The sequence below is a fragment of the Oryza sativa genome, chromosome 2 (assembly GCF_034140825.1).
Source record: "Oryza sativa Japonica Group chromosome 2, ASM3414082v1".
Lineage (NCBI taxonomy): Eukaryota > Viridiplantae > Streptophyta > Magnoliopsida > Poales > Poaceae > Oryza > Oryza sativa.
Window position 1 is genome coordinate 14,380,534 of NC_089036.1, and position 21,580 is coordinate 14,402,113.

Consider the following 21,580-nt stretch of genomic DNA (forward strand, 5'->3'; position numbering starts at 1 on the left):
ATTATTATAAACTTGAAAAATGTATTAATCTGATATTTTAGAACAACTTTCATATAGAAAGTTTTTGCACGGAACACACTGTTTAGCAGTTTGAATAGCGTGCCATGAGTATCCAAATTTTAATCCACTCCTTTAAGAAGAAACGAATGGGACCTATTTCTGCTTATTAGGATAGTAATCTTTTGGAATATGATATTATTTAACTAGAAAAGGACTGTGCGTTGCAACGGAAAACCTAATCGTTTAGGTTCATGGCGCCTTGCATGTGTAGTATTTTGACATTATGGATCATGATGTTGACCCACATGGCAAGCTATCGTGTAGCGCTTGCTTCACTTGATTGCAAAAATCTCTTCGAACTAATAAATGGTGGGTCATTGAACTGAATATGATTTGTCGCGTGAGGAGAAATATGACAGCAGTTCAAAATTCTTAATGATAGCATTAGTCTGGAGATAACAAGGATCCACCTAGGCACTGAAAAAGCCAAGCCGCCAGATCTGCATTCAAATTCAATCAGGATTGCATTGTAGTCAATCATAAATCTAATTTGATCATACATGTTTAAAAAGTAATATATGTATATACCTTTCAAAAATTGCATTAGAATTTTCATCAAATTGGAAGAATGGGTTTCCTCAACTTGGTGAACCTCGACAAAGGAATAATATAATCAAATGGAAATTTAGCCTAATTTAATTCAGCTTTACCAATTTACACGCAGATACCACACGAGTAGGCCAATGGCAGACAGGATTTTCATGATGTGTATTCAAGATTTACACCATGACATTTAGAAGAACTATTCTTTGTGTTATCAATAAAAAAAATGCTAGTTTTTTTAATAATAAAAAGATGATAATGTGTAGAAAAACATAGTAGAAAATTATATATATATTGCCGTTTTAACATGAATTTCACCGTGACATTTGAAAGATATTCCTTATGTTATCAATAAAAAAAATGCAAAGTTGGTGATAAAATGTAGAAAAACACAGTAGAAAATTACATATATTACTGGTGGTTTAATAATAAGGGGCAATTGTGTTCCTGCCCTTACTTTCTAGTTCAATTATGATTTTATCCCTACTTTTTAGGGTTTGTGATTTTGCCCCTACTTTTTTAAATGAAGCAACCGTCTACCCTTGGTTTTGACGGTAGTTAGGTGGGCCCCAAGTTTCTGAATCAAATGAGGGAAAAAACGATATTGTAATTTGTGAATTACCATCATGCCCCTGATTTCACTAAATCAGTCTACCACGTGTGAATCGGCATTTCCCCAATCGAAAAACCTAGATCGAAGGCGGCGCACGCGAGGAAGCGGCGGCAGAGACGCGCAGGGAGGCGCGGCGTCGCACGCGAGCAAGCGGCGGCAGCCTCACGGGCCAGCGCGCAGGAGGCTAGGCGGTGCGGCGGCCTCGTGGGCCTAGCTCGCAATGCGGCGGGCCAGCGCGCAGGGAGGCACGGCGGCCTCGCGATCCGGCGCGCAGGGACAGAGGCGGCGGCCGGCGGCGGGAGCAGCAGGCGCAAAGGCGGCGGATGGGCTCGCGCGCGGCCCGACGGCATGCCCGCACGACAGCAACTGTGTTGGCAACAACATTTTGCCATTGGGTGCATCTGCCGTAGAGGAAGGCGCCGAGTGCATCGCCTCATGCGCCGCCTCCTTGATGGTTCATTTTGTTGATTGAATTAACTGGCAAGCAGCTGGGATAAATCATTGAGGGCTCTGCTATATGTGTGGATTTGGGATTTTTTTTTTTTTTGGCTCTGGTTCTCCTTTCCTTTTCCTTTTTCATGAAAAGTTGGGTAATAAATTGATTTGTTTGGAAAATTGGTCGCCTTCTTCTTTCTTTTTCCCTTCGTGATGTATATATGTGCAACTTATATGTTCCTGAAAAACTGGCAATAAATTGATTTGTGTGGAGGTGCCATACAATCTCAAAGTTAAATCTTTTAGTATGCATGCCAGATCCATCGCCGCATGCATGACACAACGGGGCAAAAACACTGCATCCTCACAAAGAATGCAAAGGGCACACCTGTCCTTCTACCACTAAATTAACACCATTAAGGGGACTTGACAGAGTAGGGGCAAACTGAAGCTTCGGTTTGAAAAAACAGGAGCAAAATTACAAACCTTGTAAAATCATAATTGCAACTCGAAATAGGGACAAGAACACAATTACCCCTAATAATAATAGGAGGTAATAAAGTGTAGAAAAACACATTAAGAAATTACATATATTGCTGGTTTAATATGAATTTTCAAACATATGAATGCACTTTTAAAAAATATAATCAGCTTAGGAGAGAAAGAAAAAATTGGTGAGGATAAGCAGCATCTACCCAGTTCAACAAATGGTTTTACTCATTCATCGTGTGACATATCCAACAATACAAAATCATTTGTTGAGTTGTATCCGACGTCACATAGCCCGCCGCGCTCCCTCCCTCTCTTCGATCTCATTCCCCTGAAATCACGCAAAATCACGCCTAACTCCACAAATGACGCCGCTGTCGCCACCACTCAGATTCGGTGCACCACCTTGCCCGTGAGCCCATCCACACATCGGCGCCCCCTCAACCCTAGCGTCATTGTTCCCCTTGGGCTAGCGGAGGCAGTGGCTGGTTATAGCTTTATAGGACTGTTGATGTGAAAAACACACACTGGCCTGAGAGATTTGCTTTACTCTAGTGCAGGTCCAAAGAATTGCTTCTGATTTCTAAGCGTGCCAGTTGGTTTGCAACCAACAAGAAATAAAAGAGAAACAAGAAAACAAAGTTAAATCCGTAAACGATAGCCGATGACATATCGTTCAATATTAAGCCGATGTTATTTGCATTAGATAGGCAATGAAGAGTAAAGCAGGGTAAAGTTAAATCTACTCGATCGGGTGTAGATATTAATGATATATAATCTATTTCTAAAAATATGTTTAAACCAAGTGATTGGGATAGATCGGACAGTTTGCCGAGACAGTATAAATCACTTATGTTTAAAAGTACTTTGAGATAGAGATTATATATATTCATAGCATAGCCGATTAAGTAAATCTAAGATGTATCGGCTAATACTCCGATACCACTCTATCTTAAGATGTTAAAACAAACGAAATACACTAAATATCAAGCTTAATATATTTTAATGCAATAAGATCTTAATATAAAGGGCAGATTTAGCATATCGAGTAATCATATAAGGAACAAGATGACTAAACCAGGTAAGATCGGCTGAAACCCCAATTCTATCTCTATCGATAATCATAGAACAAGCTAAATATTATGATTCTAGATATTACTTAGTAGATCGAACCTAACCGATGCAGCATAAGCATAAAGAGAAACATAAGATCTGAACAAGATGATGAAAACCTCTTTGAGATGGTAGATACACTATATAACCTAGATCAACGTTGATATCTAACCTTATCGACTGCCTTCTGATGATAGATGTTAGCCGATTTAGGGTTAGATAGCAATATTGATAGAGATTATATAGCATATGTGATAACTCGACGATTTACATAAACAAGATTACAGTATCATAAGATGTATGCACTAATCCCGAGAACGTAAGCTGCCATGACAAGTTTTACCTCTTGCTGGAGATCGAACCCGATGCAGCCCAACTCGAAAGCAAGAACTCATCGAAAACAATGAAAGTAGAAAAGGTGGCGATCCGCCGAAAGTGTTATTGAACTGTCGTTAAATTGTTTACAAGGTCTTGGGTCATATTTATACCTAAAATACATAATATGTCCTTGCCGGACACGACTCTATCTCTATTATAACTTAAAATACAAATAAGTCCCTTAGGTGGACTCTTGCCAAACATATCTCTAAGAAAACTACCAGAATATCCTAATTAATAGATACAATTGCCTTCTTAGAACTCAATCCATACGTGGCAATACTTGTGCAGCACATCAATCGATCCCGTAGATGATTCTAGAACCACCTTACTAAGATCGGCTACATCGGCTGTTCTTCATCCGATCCAATGTCAGCCGATGCAGACATTAGCCGATGCTCCTGTAGCCGATATGCACTCCGTTTCTAGGAAACGATCTCTCACCAAATCCGCTTCGACTTTAGCTTCGAATCTGATGTATAATTTACCGAATTTGGTCGTCAACAAGGACCAAGGACCAAGGTCCAAGGATGCAGCAGCGGCATATGTAGGATGGATTTTGTCTGGTCAGGCGGGCGGCCGTGAAGTGGCGAGACTCGAGAGAAGGATGCGGCGGTCGAAAGGGAGGCGTCCAGTTAGCGGTGACACGATCCAGGCAACAAGGTAACCTTGCCTCGACCGCGTCCACACCCCTCCGCGCGCCGGTCGCAATCCGTCATGATCACGTTGTCCCCGGTGTCCTCTCTCTCCTACATCATCTCCGTCTCCCCTCCCTCTCATGCAACCATGGTGGTGGCGAGTTCTTCAAGCACGGCAGCACACAAGAACTATATGATTCACCATTATCATCTTGTCCAAGATTCATGCTTCATGCAGGACACGGAGGGAGTGGAGGAAGAGGTCAGAGGAGGTAGTCTGTTCGGCACGAAAATCTCAGGAAGTGCGGGCACGGAGCATGGTCCCTGGCGAATCCAAGTCCTTTGAGGCCTTAAGCAGTAACGAAATCCATGTACTGCTATAATTGCAACTATTGTTTCTATATTGCAGTGTGCAACGCAGTGCTGTTTGTGTATGCACATAACAAGAATGAAATTAAGGTTGGATACAAACAAAGTGTGGAACCTCTTTCGTTCTAAGCTGGCATCTGCTGAAGGAAATTGTGGCCTCCTTTTTTCTGATTCCTTTTCTATTTTGTGCTCTTTTTTTCATGTAGGGGAGCAGCTCTGGTGCGACAGGGAAGTTGGCAGCACATACGCATTTCATTGAGCACATCTTGAGCGTTCTAGATTTCTTGAATGTTTTATATTGTGATCAGACCAATAAGGTATTCAACTGGCATACAGTTTTCTCATTTGGGCTCAAGTGATTGGATTGGTTTCTTGTATCTTGCAATTTGTTGTGTTAAAAAAATATTATAGTTTTATTGCTAAAAGCAATCTATCTTTTCTGTCATCCAGATGAAAACAGTTACTTGTGGTATCTGTAGGCATAATTATGGAAGAACTGGATTAGCATGGATAATAAATGGACTACATTAATTGGCGATGGTTTTTGGTTTAGTTGAGTTTTCTATGCACGGTATCTTCTGGTAACTATGATTGACCTTTTACATTTTAAATTAAGTGAAATGAATCATTAGGGCTGCTATGGACACTTGAGTACATTTGAATGAACTAGCAAAAAGCCTGTGCTTTGAAAGTTGCTGCTATGGACATCCAGTGTTTATTCACTCAAATCTTGCGGACACACGAGAGTCCAATTTTTCATATATTTATTTTTCTTTTTTTTCTCGATGTACAAAAATTACAATTTTAATAAGTAATGGGGATTGAATTTGTGTAACCCAAGAATTCTCCGAAATGGCACACTGCTTGATGAGATCCACATTGTCTGAAACTTGTTTTGCGTGATACTCAGTATGCTAATATGAATACTAGGTTTTGATAGTGTCTTGGCTTAACTATTTGTTTGGGTAAATCTAAAACCACTAAAATATAGTAATTTTGCTTTGTTGATCCGTCTAGGGAAATAAATGAGATAGGACATTACAATGATGCCAGATACGTATCATTGCCAGAGGCTATGTATAGGATTCTTGGTTTCCCACAGTTCGATATTTATTCAGCTATTTTGCAGCTCCAATTTCATCTTCCTAACATACATTATGTCACGTATGATAAGGATGGTAAAATCGAGGATGTTTGCAATCGTTCATCTTCTTATATGGCATTAAACAATCTCGATGATGGTTTAAATTTAAATTTGTTGGATGGGTAGTATGAACTGTCTATATGCCCTATCCTTTTGTTACATATTGGAAAAAAAAGCTATGTGTAGAGATCAGATGGACTTTTCCTGTGCGAAACTCTGGATTACGATTCATGTCAGGCATGTTTTTTCAAGGATAATATCACACATCTCTTTTATTTTTTGCCTTGTGTTTGATAAATAGTTTATTTTAGTATTTGTTTGTATTCATATTAAAATGGATATTCCATTTTAATTTCTTTTATGTATGACTCTTCTAACCAATAAATTTATTTGTCTAATGCAAGGTAGCTAACTATTCAAATTTCTTAGTACCTTGTCGGGTTGTATGATACATCTCTTTATGCGTGTCTTGAAAATTACTTTATATTATTTTTATTTATTTTATAAATAAATGCATTTGTAGGATATTGATGAGCTAAGGCAACAATTTTTGCTACATCTACTAATGTACCAACAAAATGAGTGCAAAAGCAACATTTCTAGCGATACATGAGAATTTCTTAAATGTATCCTAAATGCTAAACATTAGGGTAGTTATTTATCTATAGGGTATATTCTGTATATGTATCAAATGCTTTATTTTTGTACTTGTTTATACCCGTAACTAATTAATGGAATAGCTCTATACTTTTAACATTTTTTTAGAACTTTAACATATTTTTAAACGTATATCTCCCTCGTATATTGTATATTGAAGTGATTATATGTTACTAATTCTTGTCAAGATTTATTCTGCCCACACAATATCATATTATTGTAATTTGCATGAAATATATTTGATATACAACATGAAATGAATTAAAGCTCAATTGCACAGATCATATAAAAGTATTTTTTGCTAACATGAAATTTTAAAATTTATTAAAGATAAATAGAATGCACAGTAGTGTTTAGCACGGGCATATTACTAGTTGGTCATAGAGTGTATAAAAACATAGTAGGAAATTGTATATATTACTGGTTTAATATTAATTTCAAACATATGGACGCACTTTTCAAAAAAGTTTAATAAGAGGTTGTGATAAAGTGTAGGAAATTACAAACATATGAATTACATATATTGCTGGTTTAATATGAATTTCAAACATATGGACGCACAGTAGGAAATTACATATATTGCTGGTTTAATATGAATTTCAAACATATGGATGTACTTTTTTAAAAAATATAATCAGCTTAGGAGAGAAAAAGAAAAAATTGGAGAGGATAAGCAGCAGAAAATGAAGGGGCAATCAGAGTCGAACTCCCAACCTATCGGCCACAAGTTTCATTGGCTAGAGAAGTTTGATGGTTGTGCCATGATGTGCTGATACACAATGTGACTATTCAGTGGTCAGTGAGGCCACGTCCATGGTAACAAATTGGAGTTGTTACACGCACGGACGAAAATTAATGGAACCGATCGCTCATGTGGATAAAGTGGATGATGGACGGAATTTTTTAAGGAAGCCTTGCATATTTTTTAATTAGGTATAGATGTGTTTGAAACCTCATATTTAACATTTCCAATCAGTATCGAAGTAATTGATATTGTTTTTGAAATCCCTTTTGCCAACTACTCCTAAGAGCTAGTACGAAGTTAAAAGTGGCCTACACCATTGTCAAAGCCATACCCTCTATCCTAGGAGTCATGAGATATACGGATACGGTATATCCTCAAGTATACGGAAAGAATTTAAGTTAAGAAAATCGGTAAGTTCTTATGGAAATACTCTTAAAAGAGCAGGGAATATCATAGTACTACTCGGAGGGGATAAGGGTTCTACTTGTAGACCAAGGTGATCTGCGATATAAATATATACCCCCAGGAGGTAGGCAACGAATCTTAGTGCAAGACACGCCACCACAGAAGCAATCCGGAGGACTTGAAGCCAATTTGTCGATAGATCTCGTCAAGGTTCTCTCGACAAGGATCTCGTCGGTAATATCAAAGTTCCATTGTTCTCATTTGTACCCTATGGTTTCTTCTATATTCCCATATAAACTGGATTAGAGCTATTACCATACGAGGGGCCTGAGCTAGTATAATTCTTGTCTTTTTGTGTACTTGATGTTGTATCGTTGTTGACGGCTGTTAAATACCAAATTTACGTCGTCAATATCTGCATAAATCTGAAAGTATAAAAACATCCAACATAGTGATAGGGTTTATTTCTAACATTTTCCACGAGTTGTCATGGTTATGGATACCACATACCTAATAGTAGTTGACTAAATCTCGGCAGGATCCACCACATACCATGTCTTATACGAAAATTGGCCTCGAGGGAGTTCCGGATAAGGAAAGACAACCAGAGTTCTACATGGAAACGACAAGGACTACTCGGATTGTATCCATATTGGTTTCCCTAGTTCTACTTGGACAAGGGGACACCTATGGGTATAAATACAAGACCCCCTAGGAGGAGAGGGGAAAGGACCATGGAAAACACCCATGACAATCAACACACGCCCACCAGAAGCCACAACATACAAGCCTACATACGCCAAGACACGCCGCCGGATATCGACTTCAGGGATAGGCATGGCTATTCCCCTACGGTGTCTCCGGATACTGTCAGGAGATACGAAAGCGCTATCTCTGATCTCGCCGGGCACGGATCCGAGGAGGAAGACTACCCTGTTGTCGACTACGAGTCAAACCTTCAGACCGACATGTCGACAACAGTTAGATAGGCTACCCACATATTGTATTGGTGTGATTATGGTGAATAAGAGCAATACCGGCTTCGGCCAATAGGATGTAGGGTTATTACCTGACAACTCAGGGGCCCGAACCTATATAAAAATCCTTGTCTCCATCTCTTTTACCTCAGTCTCGCGTATATCCTAGCACCAACGATCCCTATACTATCCAAATACCGTAGTCGTGACATCAAACGTCGACACGAGTGTTGGTGTATATTTGGATGCAGGTGACAAACTACCCAGGTTGAGAAGAAATATACATCAAGGAGGGAAAGAATTACATTTATATCCAAGCCTATGGAGTGTTGGGCCCATAAACCTAACGAAATACCTGTAATTGGGCCCAATCACCATGCCATTGGATTAAGGGCCCTCCTACCATGATCCTGGAGAAAATTCGGTGCCAAATGGGCCAGCAAAGGTTTGGTCGAACCCATTCGGCCCCCTTTTTCACAAGCAGTTACTATCGATCTCCTAATGATGGTTGTGATAGTTTATAGCGCTCCAACCGCCATCAGGAGGATAGATGGCAAGAAGAGAGTGAAGATGCCCTTAGAATTCTATGGATGATCACACTCCCAAGGCACCTCCACCTATAAATACCCCCTCACCTCCTTCATTCCAACACACACCAAGCATGAGCTGAATTACAAGAGGCTCTATTGTATCTTTTATGTACATTAGAATTGGGAGAGAATAAGGGAGAAAGAGTTGGAGAAATTCTAGAGTTGTTGGTACTTTCCTCTTTACTTTTGTACCTTGTCAATTACTCTTCTTTAATTCATAATATCTTTATTGAGTAATTGAGATTTACTTTGTGATGATTATCTCTTAGTTAGTTCCTATTATCGAGTAAATGAACCTATAAATAGTGTTTACTTTAATGTTTCATTGGCATTAAAGTAGTATTAAATAGTCTAGACGTGGTGTCTATACTAGAGTACCTGCATTTGTTGTGTATCCCACAGTTCGTTAGAGTAGAGGTAGTGGCAGCCCTCGAGATCACTGTAGTCCTCCCTGTCCGGGTACGGAGTAGAGCGCTGTTAACAGTGAAATTTGGTAAACCCCGAAGTCATCATCGGCCTAGAGTCAGTATCGGTTTCAGAGTCCTGGAATCAGCTGATGGAATTATCAAGTCGCCAATAGTCGGATTCTTACTATATTCGGTTAAGAAAATTAATCTACTAATGAAAGTTTATCTAGAAGACATCGAGTTCAAGGAGGATGCGGCATGACAGTTTATGTATTAATTAGGAATAGTTTGTTAGTTTCCTTTTATCTTTAGGAAAGTGTGTTTAGTGCCCGATAAGGACTTTATGTTTTCCTTTTATCTTTAGGAAAGATTCTTTCTTGTCCAACAATGACTAGTATCTACCCATGGGTATAAATATGTACACCCGGGGTCATTCTAAATTATCTCAACGATCAATACAACTACTCTTGGCGCATCGCCACCGTCTTTACCGAGGGTGCATCGGCTTTCGATCTTCAGCTAAGGGGTAAGTCTTATGTTCCGTCAGTCTTGGCCATCGTATTGGCTACATTGGCGTCGTTCAAGGCTACATCAGTACATTCGACCTCTTGGATTGCTCTGGTTCAGTTGATATATTTGCCTATTTATTTATCATATATCTTAGTTAATCTAGTTGAGCATCTTAATTTGATCATATTGGCTGAGATTTGTTTTAGGGTTTATGCTGGTATCGACTAAATTATCTTGCTAGATTAGATTAACTAAGGTATCTACCACTCTTAAAATCAGTCAAGGGCTTGATTGTCTAGATATTACGTTTCTTTTCATACTTAGTGCTGCATCAGTTAAGTTTGATATACTAAATCGTGTTTCGAACTATAATCTCTAGCCTGCTTTTTGATTGCCCATAAGGGTTTCATCGGGGTTTCAGCCAATGAGTTATATGGATGTTGGATCGGTTTACAAGGATTAGATACATGTTGGTTTTAGCCGATTGCAACAAAGGTTTCACTGTTTATCTAATCTTGTTAATTTAATGACATCGGACCTTGTTGGTATTTCTTAACGATATTACTAGAAATATAATTCCCAGCAATGGCGCAGAAATACTCCTGGTATATATTGGTTACAGAGTTCATCCGCAAGCGCACGGATATACCATTGTAGCGTTTCACCCGAGAGTATTTCAAAGATATCGTATTTGTTTAATCCTGTGGGAAGATTATAGTAGAGAGAACCGTACTAATAATTTATATATTACTTGTAATAACCATAGTCTAAGCATGGGTTAGTATAATTCATAGGGTAGAATGACACACAAGCATAAGACTACTCATTCTCACATTTAATCTATCTAAGCTAAGTGGGAAGAAAATAGAAAAGAATCTATTCCTATACTTCTAGTATGCATATTATACATACATCTTAGCTATAAGATTAACTAGCTAATACCCTCTTTCCGATGCCCTCCTGGTACTTCGAGAAGCCATCCCTGATTGTCGAGTTCCTCACTACAACCCATCATGACCATACAACCGGGGCTTAATACAGAGGAGTACCCTCCTCAGGAAATTAACTTAGGACTGTATACACGCACGGAGGAATAACCGTACTGAGCTGTCACTATCAGCGGTCCACCTCTCTTCTGCAGCATATAACCCCAAATAATGATACCCAATAATCTAGACACCACGCCTAAACTACCAGATACTACTCTAATATCATCGTCATGACATAGAGTAATTGCATAAGCAAACACTATACACGTACCATTGCATCTCTCAGATAAGCTAGCAGTATAATCAATATAACTCAGATATAAAGTAAAGTTGGCATTGATATACTTGGAAAGTATGTATTACAATAGCAGAATTGTATAAAAAAGAATATTCTAAATAAAGTACAAGTCTTACAAAAGAAGAAAGGAGAGCTACTAGAGCCATACCCAAACTCTTCCAAAGACTTCCGGACTCCGGTTTCTATTCTATTCCTACTACATTATCTTGAGAATACTAAATTAAGTTTGAGAGAATATGAGAAAACTTTGCTTGAAGTGTGTGTTGAAATGGAGAGAGTGAGGGGTTTATATAGCCTCCCAATGACGGATGTGACGGTTGGAATGGTCGGAAATACCCTCCAACCGTCATTGGGGGCTAATCCACACCGTCCAGCCGCAACTCTACATCCAACGGCGCCAGGATGGGTTTGGCCAGACCCTTGGTTCGGCCGAACCATGGGCTGGGCCAAACCAGCCCAATTTCGACTGGCGGCCTCCCCTCTTGATATATTTTGTAGACTTGTGAATTTTGGCCCAGTTGGTCGTGTCATTTCTAAGTTCTTGGCCCATCGTTCCACAAGTATGATTCTCGACATCGTCCGATTCATTGATCTCTTGTTTTGATGTCGATTCTCCTCCATTTTATGTTCATTCTCTACAAGAGGTTAGTAATCCTAGTACTAGTGGAATATTTATTATTCTAACACAAATATGCATTGCAAGCATAACTAGTTCTCCTTTATTTTGGTAGTATTGATGGTCGAAGCTGATTGCTAACGACCGTCAACAAAACCCCCAAGCTTGAACCTTTGCTCATCCTGAGTGAAGGACAAAAGGAAACAAAGATTTGGTTGTTGATCAGGAGTTGCTACTATGCAGTATATCTCAAATGTATAGGTGCAAGGTATATGTACTCTCTCTCAAATTAAATAATTCTATGGCACGGTGGCTTACCCTTACCCCTGATTCCCACGAGACACTGTCTCACCTTGTCTTGAGTGGTTGAAAGACAAAACAGCAATTAGAGCACTAATCACCCAATCTTTATTCAACTTTTATTCCGGAAGTTTTTCAAAGGATTTTGCAAAAGAAATCCAAGTTCCTCAAATGATTCACTCGGTCTCTCCAAGTGTATCAATATTATTTCCTCACTATTTATGCCTCTTTGATTCCTACTCTAAGGTTGATATGTGGAGCTCGGTAGGGATCAAACATGGCATACTTGTATTCACATTTATTACTAAGTCAAAAACTCAAACGAAAATAGATAACTAAACATACTCAAGATCAAGATCGTCCAAAGTGTGTGTGTGATAAATGGTGGAAATGAAATGTGAGAAATAAAGAAAACGCTTCTCCTTTGTGCTTACTTCCTTCTCCCAAAATCCTTTTCTTATAAATAAGGAGAGGGCATGGCTACATTATTTTCTCTTTTTTTTCCAACGTCATGCTCATGCTTGAAAGAGCATAACTTTATTATTTTCATAACCTTGCCTTTCCCTCCTTCTTTTCTTTCTCTCTTTTTTTTCAAAAAGGATTTCTTTTTAGGAGAAGAAAGCACATAAAAGCATGGAGAATTTATTTTTGGTGGTAGTATGGAAATGGAATGGATAATTGCTAGCTTCTAGTGTAGGAGTTTAGCATCTGCATATATGTGGGTGTATGATCTTGATCATAGAGCATGAGAAGTATCTACACAAGTCACAAAGATTTGACAAAATTCAATGGAATTGCAAGTAACCAAAATGTATATGGTTTAATCAATATGGAATATTTTTGGCTCTGGTAAGAATTTATATCAAATGAGGAACTTCATAAGTTTATCATTTTGAAAAATAAAACATCCGGAATTCAAGTCAAACTTAGACAAGGACTATAGCAACTCTTATTTACTATCTCATATCTTGCAACAACTTAGACTCAGATTAGCAAATGCAGCTCATTTACCTTAGGTTCCCAGATAATTGTTGGCTACTCATATTTAATTTTTGAGAGTACTTACCTATGAACTCATATATGAGAAATATAAAACAGAGCAACTATTTATCATTTCAACAAAGAGAACCAATTTGTCTTACCTAGCATAATAAAATTTAACCTATCTTTTTGGTATTTTCTATTTTGCAAATTTTTATGTTGTTTTCAGGTTTATAGAATGCAATTGGAAAAACAAACATGCAATCGGAAAGGGAAATATGCAATGTGATATAAGTTACCTTAGTGGGCGGATAGACATCTCCCTCCAAGCTTGGCTTTCGCTCAGGGTTCTTAATAAGGATTGAATCCCTAGAAGCGGAAGTACGCTTAAAGGCCATCATGCTGTTGCTGCATGAGGCTGTTCATGTTGGTGAACTGAGCATCAGCATTTTGTTGCCATTCTTGCATTTGCGCTATGTGTTCCTCGAGGTTGTGTTGGGTCTCTCCCGTCTGCATATCAAGGGTATCCATTCTCCTGGTGATTTCACCCAAGTCCCAACGAGAGGAACTCGTGCGCCATTCACCGGGAGATGGAGGCATACCACTTGATCTGGGGGACTGATTGTTCCAGCCTTCCCACTGTATGTCATGAGGCGCCCGCCACCGGCTCTCACTGGCACTTTCCCAGCTCGAGATCCCAATGTTGTGGTGTGGAGCTTGGGTGCATCCCCAGTTGGCTCCCAACCTGCCTCATACATCTGTACGGGTGTTGAGGATGTTGAACCTTTCCGTTCATTCCTTGCCATGTTGCGTGTCTCCCTGTATGTTCCACCTACACGAGATTCTTCTATGGTCTGCAGGGGTATGGTTAGTTCATGATAGTTGTACAAATGATACCCCGCGTTAGGCAACGGAATTTCATTTGTACAACCAGGGAAAAAGTATATCAAAGACCCATCTACTCCATGTTTAAGGATATGCCCTTGCACTAGATAACTCTCATCAACACAGGGACGAGCGGTTGAAATATAAGCAATTTGATCATTGGTAATAACCCCTAGTCCCTTTGCTATGCGAGTAATCAGAGAAGTGCATAACAGGAGCAGTAAATCTTATACTTTCTAACCATTGCCTTATCATACATTTTATAGGAGCAATTTTAATCTTCCTAACCATGGCAAACATGATAATCAGTTCATCCTCTCTAATATGTCTAAGATCACCTATAGGAAACAAAGTCATAGCAATCCATTTGTGAATAGGCCTAATTGTAGGATTATGGATATCATTCATCCTAATTTCTTGCAAATTGAAGCACCAGAAATGTCTTCCCAAAATCTGTTTTTCTCAAACCCGGAAATTCCTTCCCGAAGATCGATTTTATAGGAATCGTGAAAACCAAGAAGTGTACTTAATCCTTTCCATGAAAGTGTGTATTCATTATGGAAAAAGCGAAAGGAAATTCCATCTTCTATTTCTTTCGAAGTGCACAGAAATTGCAAAGTAAGCAAACGAGAACCAGGCTCATCTACTACAGTAAATCTCTGCCATCCAACAGCTTTCCAAATAGCACGAAAGTTAGTATCCATACCTATCTTTTTAGCAGCGCCGGAGAGTATACCCACGTGTGGGCATACTCCCGGTCCTTCAGCATGTAGTAGGTTTGTCTTTCCCGATCACCGACAAGGTCGAGGTCGGTGTCGCTCAAGAGATGTTGTGGAATGTCAGCATCCTCCATCGAGACGTCTACGGATGAACGAGCACTAGACTCATCATGATGACTTGATGGAGAGCCGGATCCCTTCTTGAACAGACTAGACAGTTGCCTCCTCATCCTGCACAAAGGAACAAGAACAAACTAACTCGACGGGGGTTAGAATAACAAAAGTTTCACCCGCCGGTTAGCTTCATCAAAGCAACTTGTTTATGCAACTAAATGCTTGAATTTGAGGGAAACTAACAAAGCTTGAATGAATTTTGAGAGCAAATCATGGAGAGGGAGTGAAAATGAGTTGAAATGGGGGTGGATTTCCTTCTCCCGGCCGGTTGGCTTAAATAGAATGCCCACAACGGTCATAACCGACCTGTGGGACCCACTAGCCGTTGCCTCAAAGAAAGAGGCACGCAACCGTTGGCCTTGCTGGAGGCCAAACCCTTGGTGGGCCCAACCAACCCCACATTCGGCCGTTGGATTCCAACGGTCAGTGCGGTCATGGCTCAGCGAATTTTCGTTGAAAATTTTATTTTGGTTTGCTCTGGAAAATTCATTTGAAGTAATTTTCTCAAAATTCAATTCTAAATGCAAATTTTGGAATTCACATATGCATTGATGCAAAAATGCAAATTGATGGAAATAAATATGTGGATACATACCAATTTACCTGTTGGCGAAGGTCACGTCATTTTCGGTCCAACGTGCAAGACCATACCTCCCTTCAGTTTAGTTCGCGGAGTTTCCACCCATCTCCGGAGGTGATGGAGCGGGCGTCTTTTGCTTTACCTTCCACACCTTCTTTGGTTTTGGTGCGGGCGATGGCTTCCTCTGAGCTGGCTTCTCTTGTTTCTTGGCTGTTCTGTGGGTTTGGCCCGTATTTGATCCGGACCATGGAACATTGTTCGGTCCTCGGCTAAAACTCAAATTTTTCTTCCTTCCCGTTGATACGGAAACGGATGCTTCCTGTTCCTACATCAATGTTGGCATCCGCGGTGCTAAGGAATGGACTCCCCAAAATGAGCGGCGTCTCCTTTTTAGTGTCCATGTCGAGCACCACGAAGTCGACCGGGATAAAGAAATCCCGAATCTTGATCGGTACATCTTCCGCTATCCCAGCTAGGTAGCGGACCGATGAGTCGGTCAACTGCAGGTGCATCGGTGTTGGTGCCAACACCATGAAGTTGAGCTTGTCGAAGACGTCTTTGGGCATGACGCTTACACTTGCTCCTAACTCGTAGAGGACTTGGTCGAATTTATGTGTCCTAATCGAGCAGATGATCGTGGGACACCCCGGATCCTTCTTCTTTTCCGGGAGCTTGTGGAGTATGACATTGTTGCACTGCTCTGTCAGCTTGACCACTTCAGTTGTTGGGAGCGGCCTTTTGTTGTTGAGTATATCCTTGAGATAACGTGCGTATGTTGGCACTTGCATGGCATCCAACAACGGCACGTTAATGTGGATCTTCTGAATCACCTCAAGAAAATGAGCGAACTACTCATCTACTGCCGGTTTCCTGCTTCTCTGAGGGAATGGCAGCAGTCGTGTGTCACAATACTCCTGGGGCACGGTCTTTTCTGGCTGAACTTCTTCATCAGTCGTGCTTCCAGATGGTGCTTCTTGGGTGATACTGCTGGTTTCTACAGGGTTAGGATATGGCGGATCACGAGTGGACTTCTTCATGGGTTTCTGGGCAGTCATTCCCAGAGTGGTCCATGCTGTCGCAGACCTCACACGTGACGTGTGAGTCCAAGGCCTTGATGGTGCCTTTTGGCCTTTTCTCGTGATCGTCCAAGAGTTTCATGAGGAGGTCCAGTTTGGCAGCAAGCATCTCCGGCTCCTTGACGGTGTGCATGCCTCGATGACAGGTCTGAAGTCATTCCTCGCTCTAGCCCATATTGGAGACCATTTTCTCTATCAAGTCGACGCCTCCTCGAACCGTCTTAGAGAAAAAGGCTCCTCCAGCTGCCGCGTTCAGGTGGTCGCGAGACGTGGGAGTGAGTCCATTATAGAAGTTTTGCAGGATCAGCTAGTCATCCATCCCATGATGAGGACAGACGGCCATGTATTCCTGAAGTCGTTCCCACGCCTCAGGAATGGACTCGTCCCTTGTCTGCTGGAAACTTGAAATTCTCCCACGAAGGGTGTTGGTTTTGCCTATCGGGAAGAACTTTGACAGGAATGCCATTGAGCATTTGTCCCAGGTGTTGATCGTGGCACGGTTGGCATAAAACCACTGTTTCGCTTTCCCAAGGAGGAAAACGGAAACAGTCGCAGCCTGATGGTGTCAGGACTGACCCCCTTCATTGTGTGCATGCTGCAGATCTCCAGGAACTGTTGCAGATGTGTGTTGGCATCCTCCTTAGGCTTGCCACAGAACGGGCTAGCCTGCGCCATCGTGATAAGGCTGGACTTCAGATCGAAATTCACGTCTGCCATGTTGATTTGCGACCCAGTGGCCACATTGTCAGCAGAGGGAGCAGCGAATTCACAGAGGGTCTTGTCAGCCATAGTCTTGAAAGTTCGTGGCACTGGTATGGCTGGTTTCTGTGTCGGAAGAGTTTTCTGCGGAGCGACGACTCGCGACTTGACGCTCTGAAAGAAAGCCTCTGGATTTTCCTTGAAGTTTTTCGGCAAGTTAAAACCAATCATGCACTACCCTGTTTCCACAATAAAAGTGAAAAAAACCAAGGTTAGCCTGCAAAGGACAATGATTATACAGAGGTAAATATAGAGTAATAGTAGTGGTAATCTCTTTTATAAATCTTCCCGGCAACGGTGCCAGAAATGTTTATTGGTATTTCTTAACGACATTACTAGAAATATAATTCCCAGCAATGGCGCAGAAATACTCCTGGTATATTATGGTTACAGAGTTCATCCGCAAGCACACGGATATACCATTGTACCATTTCACCCGAGAGTATTCCAAGGATATCGTATTTGTTTAATCTCGTGGGAAGATTATAGTAGAGAGAATCGTACTAATAATTTATATATTACTTGTAATAACCATAGTCTAAGCAATGGTTAGTACAATTCATAGGGTAGAATGAAAGACAAGCATAAGACTACTCATTCTCATATTTAAACTATCTAAGCTAAGTGGGAAGAAAATAGAAAAGAATCTATTCCTATACTTATAGAATACATATTATGCATACATCTTTGCTATAAGATTAACTAGCTAATACCCTCTTTCCGATGCCCTCCTGGTACTTCGAGAAGCCACCCCTGACTGTCCAGTTCCTTACGACAGCCCGTCATGACCATACAACCGGGGCTAAATACGGAGGAATACCCTCCCCAGGAAATTAACTTAGGACTATATACAAGCGCGGAGGAATACCCGTACTGAGCTGTCACCATCAGTGGCCCACCTCTCTTCCGCAGCATATAACACAAAATAATGATACCCAATAATCTAGACACCACGCCTAAACTACTAGATACTACTCTAATGTCATCGTCATAACATAGAGTAATTGCATAAGCAAACACTATACCCGTACCATTGCATCTCCCAAATAAGCTAGCAGTAAAATCAATATAAGTCAGATATAAAGTAAAGTTGGCGCTCATATACTTGGAAAGTATTACAATACTAGAATTGTATAAAGAAGAATATTCTAAATAAAGTACAAGTCTTACAAAAGAAGAAAGGAGAGCTGCTAGAGCCATACCCGAACTCTTCCGAAGACTTCTAGACTCTGTTTTCTATTCTATTCCTACTCCACAAGCTTGAGAATACTAAACTAAGCTTGAGAGAATATGAGAGAACTTTGCTTGAAGTGTGTGTTGAAATGGAGAGAGTGAGAGGTTTATATAGCCTCCCAATGATGGTTGTGACGGTTGGAATGGTCGGAAATACCCTCCAACCGTCATTGGGGGCTAATCCACACCATCCAGCTGCAACCTTGCATCCAATGGCACCATGATGGGTTCGGCCGAACCATAGGCTGGGCCAAACCAGCCCAATTTCGGTTGGCGGCCTCCCCTCTTGATATATTTTGTAGACTTGTGAATTTTGGCCGAGTTGGTCGTGTCATTTCTGAGTTCTTGGCCCATCTTTCCACAAGTTTGATTCTCGACATCGCCCGATTCATTAATCGCTTGTTTTGATGTTGATTCTCCTCTATTTTATGTTCATTCTCTACAAGAGGTTAGTAATCCTAGTACTAGTGGAACATTTATTGTTCTAACACAAATATGCATTGAAAGCATAACTAGTTCTCCTCTATTTTGGTAGTATTGACGGTCAAAACTGATTGCTAACGACCGTCAACAGACCTCCAGCCGATGTATGCTTTAACCTTTGGATCCGTGCTTATTCTATCGTATCATTATTAGCCGATTGGTTTCTATTAGATTATATTGTTGTTATATTACATTATCATCAGCCGATTGACTTTATTTACATCAAGTGTCAGATTCTGCATCAAACATATAGCCGACAGCTCAAAACCCTATCGCTATCGGCTAGTATTGGCATCGACTGGAATTATTCCATCGACTTGTCAGTCAATCGGCTCATTGATCTGCTATTTGTATATCTTGTCAGTTGTAGGATCAAACTGACTGGCATGCCTGCATCTCATCAACCTTTGGACCTGCACTAGAGCTAAGTAGATCTCCCAGGCAGTTGTGTTCTTCAACTTAGTTCGCGCCAACATAGTTTTGGCACCATCTGCCGAGCGCGGATTTCTCGTCAACAAGCGTGTTCTGGTAGCAACGAGCAAATCAGTGCATGAAGTATTGCGGTAGAATTAAATTAAGCTTTCTGTAGACACTGTTTCTCACTAGGAAATCTATTAGGGTTACGGATAAGGCATACCTTCTACCCTACGATTTACCAAATATACCGGATTGGCATACCTCGTATCATACGATATGTTTCCGTATGCGATAAGGAAATATACAAGATATTATGGAAAATATCCTCACAGGCTAGAGATTATCAGAGTCCTACTCGGAGAGGATAGGGACTATTCTCTATCGTGCAGGGTTCGTTGTCTTTGAGTTCTACTTAGAGACTAAGGCAACTCATGGTATAAAAGGCACACCTTCGAATGGGCTGAGGATCATCGAATCATAGCACCAACACACCCATCATAGTTTACAAAGCCGAATGACTTAAGCCGAAGCCACCGGGGTATCTCGTCGAACAATCTCGACAAGGATCTCGCCGGTACCATCGGATTCATCCGTTCCCTTTGTATTATGTGGTTTTCCATATAAATCTCATATAAACTGGATTAGGGCTACTACCTCACGAGGGGCCTGAACCAGTATAATCCTTGTCTCTTTTCTACTTTGATTTTGTATCGTGTAGATTCTCGTACCAACGTACCCCAATACCCAATTCATCCGGTCTACGGGTACCCCCCGTCGATAGTGGCGCGCCAGGTAGGGGGCTTTGGTGATCAAGGTTCTGCCGACATGACTTCAAGCCGCTCCAACAACTTTGTCTACATCGGCCCCATTGCAGGAGATCCAACCTCAATTCCGCTAATGTGGACTCAACTCGGATCCATCGACTTTCCGGTTTACTCTGCGATACCGATCTCGTCTGGCCCAATCTCTGTCGGGAACAAGAACGTCGTAGCTACGACTTCGAGAAATGACATGTCATCGGTGCCTCCCTCCATCCATACGGAAAAAACAGACAACGACTATGACAACGTCAACCTCAAGCGGCCAATCCCCATCCCCTCATCGGGAACCAGGCGCCGACAAGGATGTTCTCTCAGAAATCATCTGCCTGGTGTGTTATCCATAAAACACCCAAGCACTTTCTATCAGACTACCCAGTGGCACAACATGTGAAGGATGAACTCAGATCTTATAAAGAACGAGGAATCCAACGAACTTCACCGACAAATACCACTTGGTGTCCGATCCACAAATGGAAAATGCATGATCTCTCAAGCTGCAGAGTTTTTCTCAACGCTACCAAATCTTCCTGCCCTCAACTCCAACAACCACGAGTTCAATCTCGGCGTGTTGCAAAGGAACAAGACGCAGACAAAAACCCAGATCGTTTGGTAGGATTTGTAGGTTTGGATCCTCACGAACCCTCGGTCCTGCACGGTCGGGATGATCGAGAATCAAACTCTCCACGTGACATGAACATGATCAACGGGAGGGCGGCGGTGAACCATCTGCTCGAGCAAACGCGGATCACACCCGCACTCCTGCCCAACATCTGAACATCGTTAACTCGATCCTAAGAGAAAGCCCTTTCGATACGGTCTTGCATCCCAACGGTGATCAATGGGTTCAGCGACTTTGGGAGACAATGGCCAACCTGAACAGTGCTTTTGCGACAGTTGCCAAACCACCAGCCCCAGACTTGCCGCATCAAGGAGATGATGTACATGACGGAGCCGACACCGAAGTCAGTCAAGACCATAGCAATCACCCAAGTCGAGATCTAGGTCGAAATCCCCGCAATGCTTCACCTCGTGTCCCTCGTCATCAAACCCCACCGCCACAAGGTAATCACGATTTACGCGATCACTTAGTTGGGCGTCAGCGGGAACAACGAGTTGACAACAATGCTCACCAACGCCATCCTCCGCCGCGATGAAACAACGTTGCGAATCAAGGAG

At 41.2% G+C, this 21,580-nt stretch overlaps 1 non-coding gene across 1 annotated transcript; it reads left to right on the plus strand.

The window, feature by feature from the left end:
- Positions 1–17,008: 17,008 nt before the first annotated feature.
- LOC112938058 (small nucleolar RNA R71) lies at positions 17,009–17,115 on the plus strand. The gene has a single exon (XR_003241108.1). It is a non-coding gene; the product is annotated as a small nucleolar RNA R71 (small nucleolar RNA).
- The last annotated feature ends 4,465 nt before the right edge of the window (positions 17,116–21,580 follow it).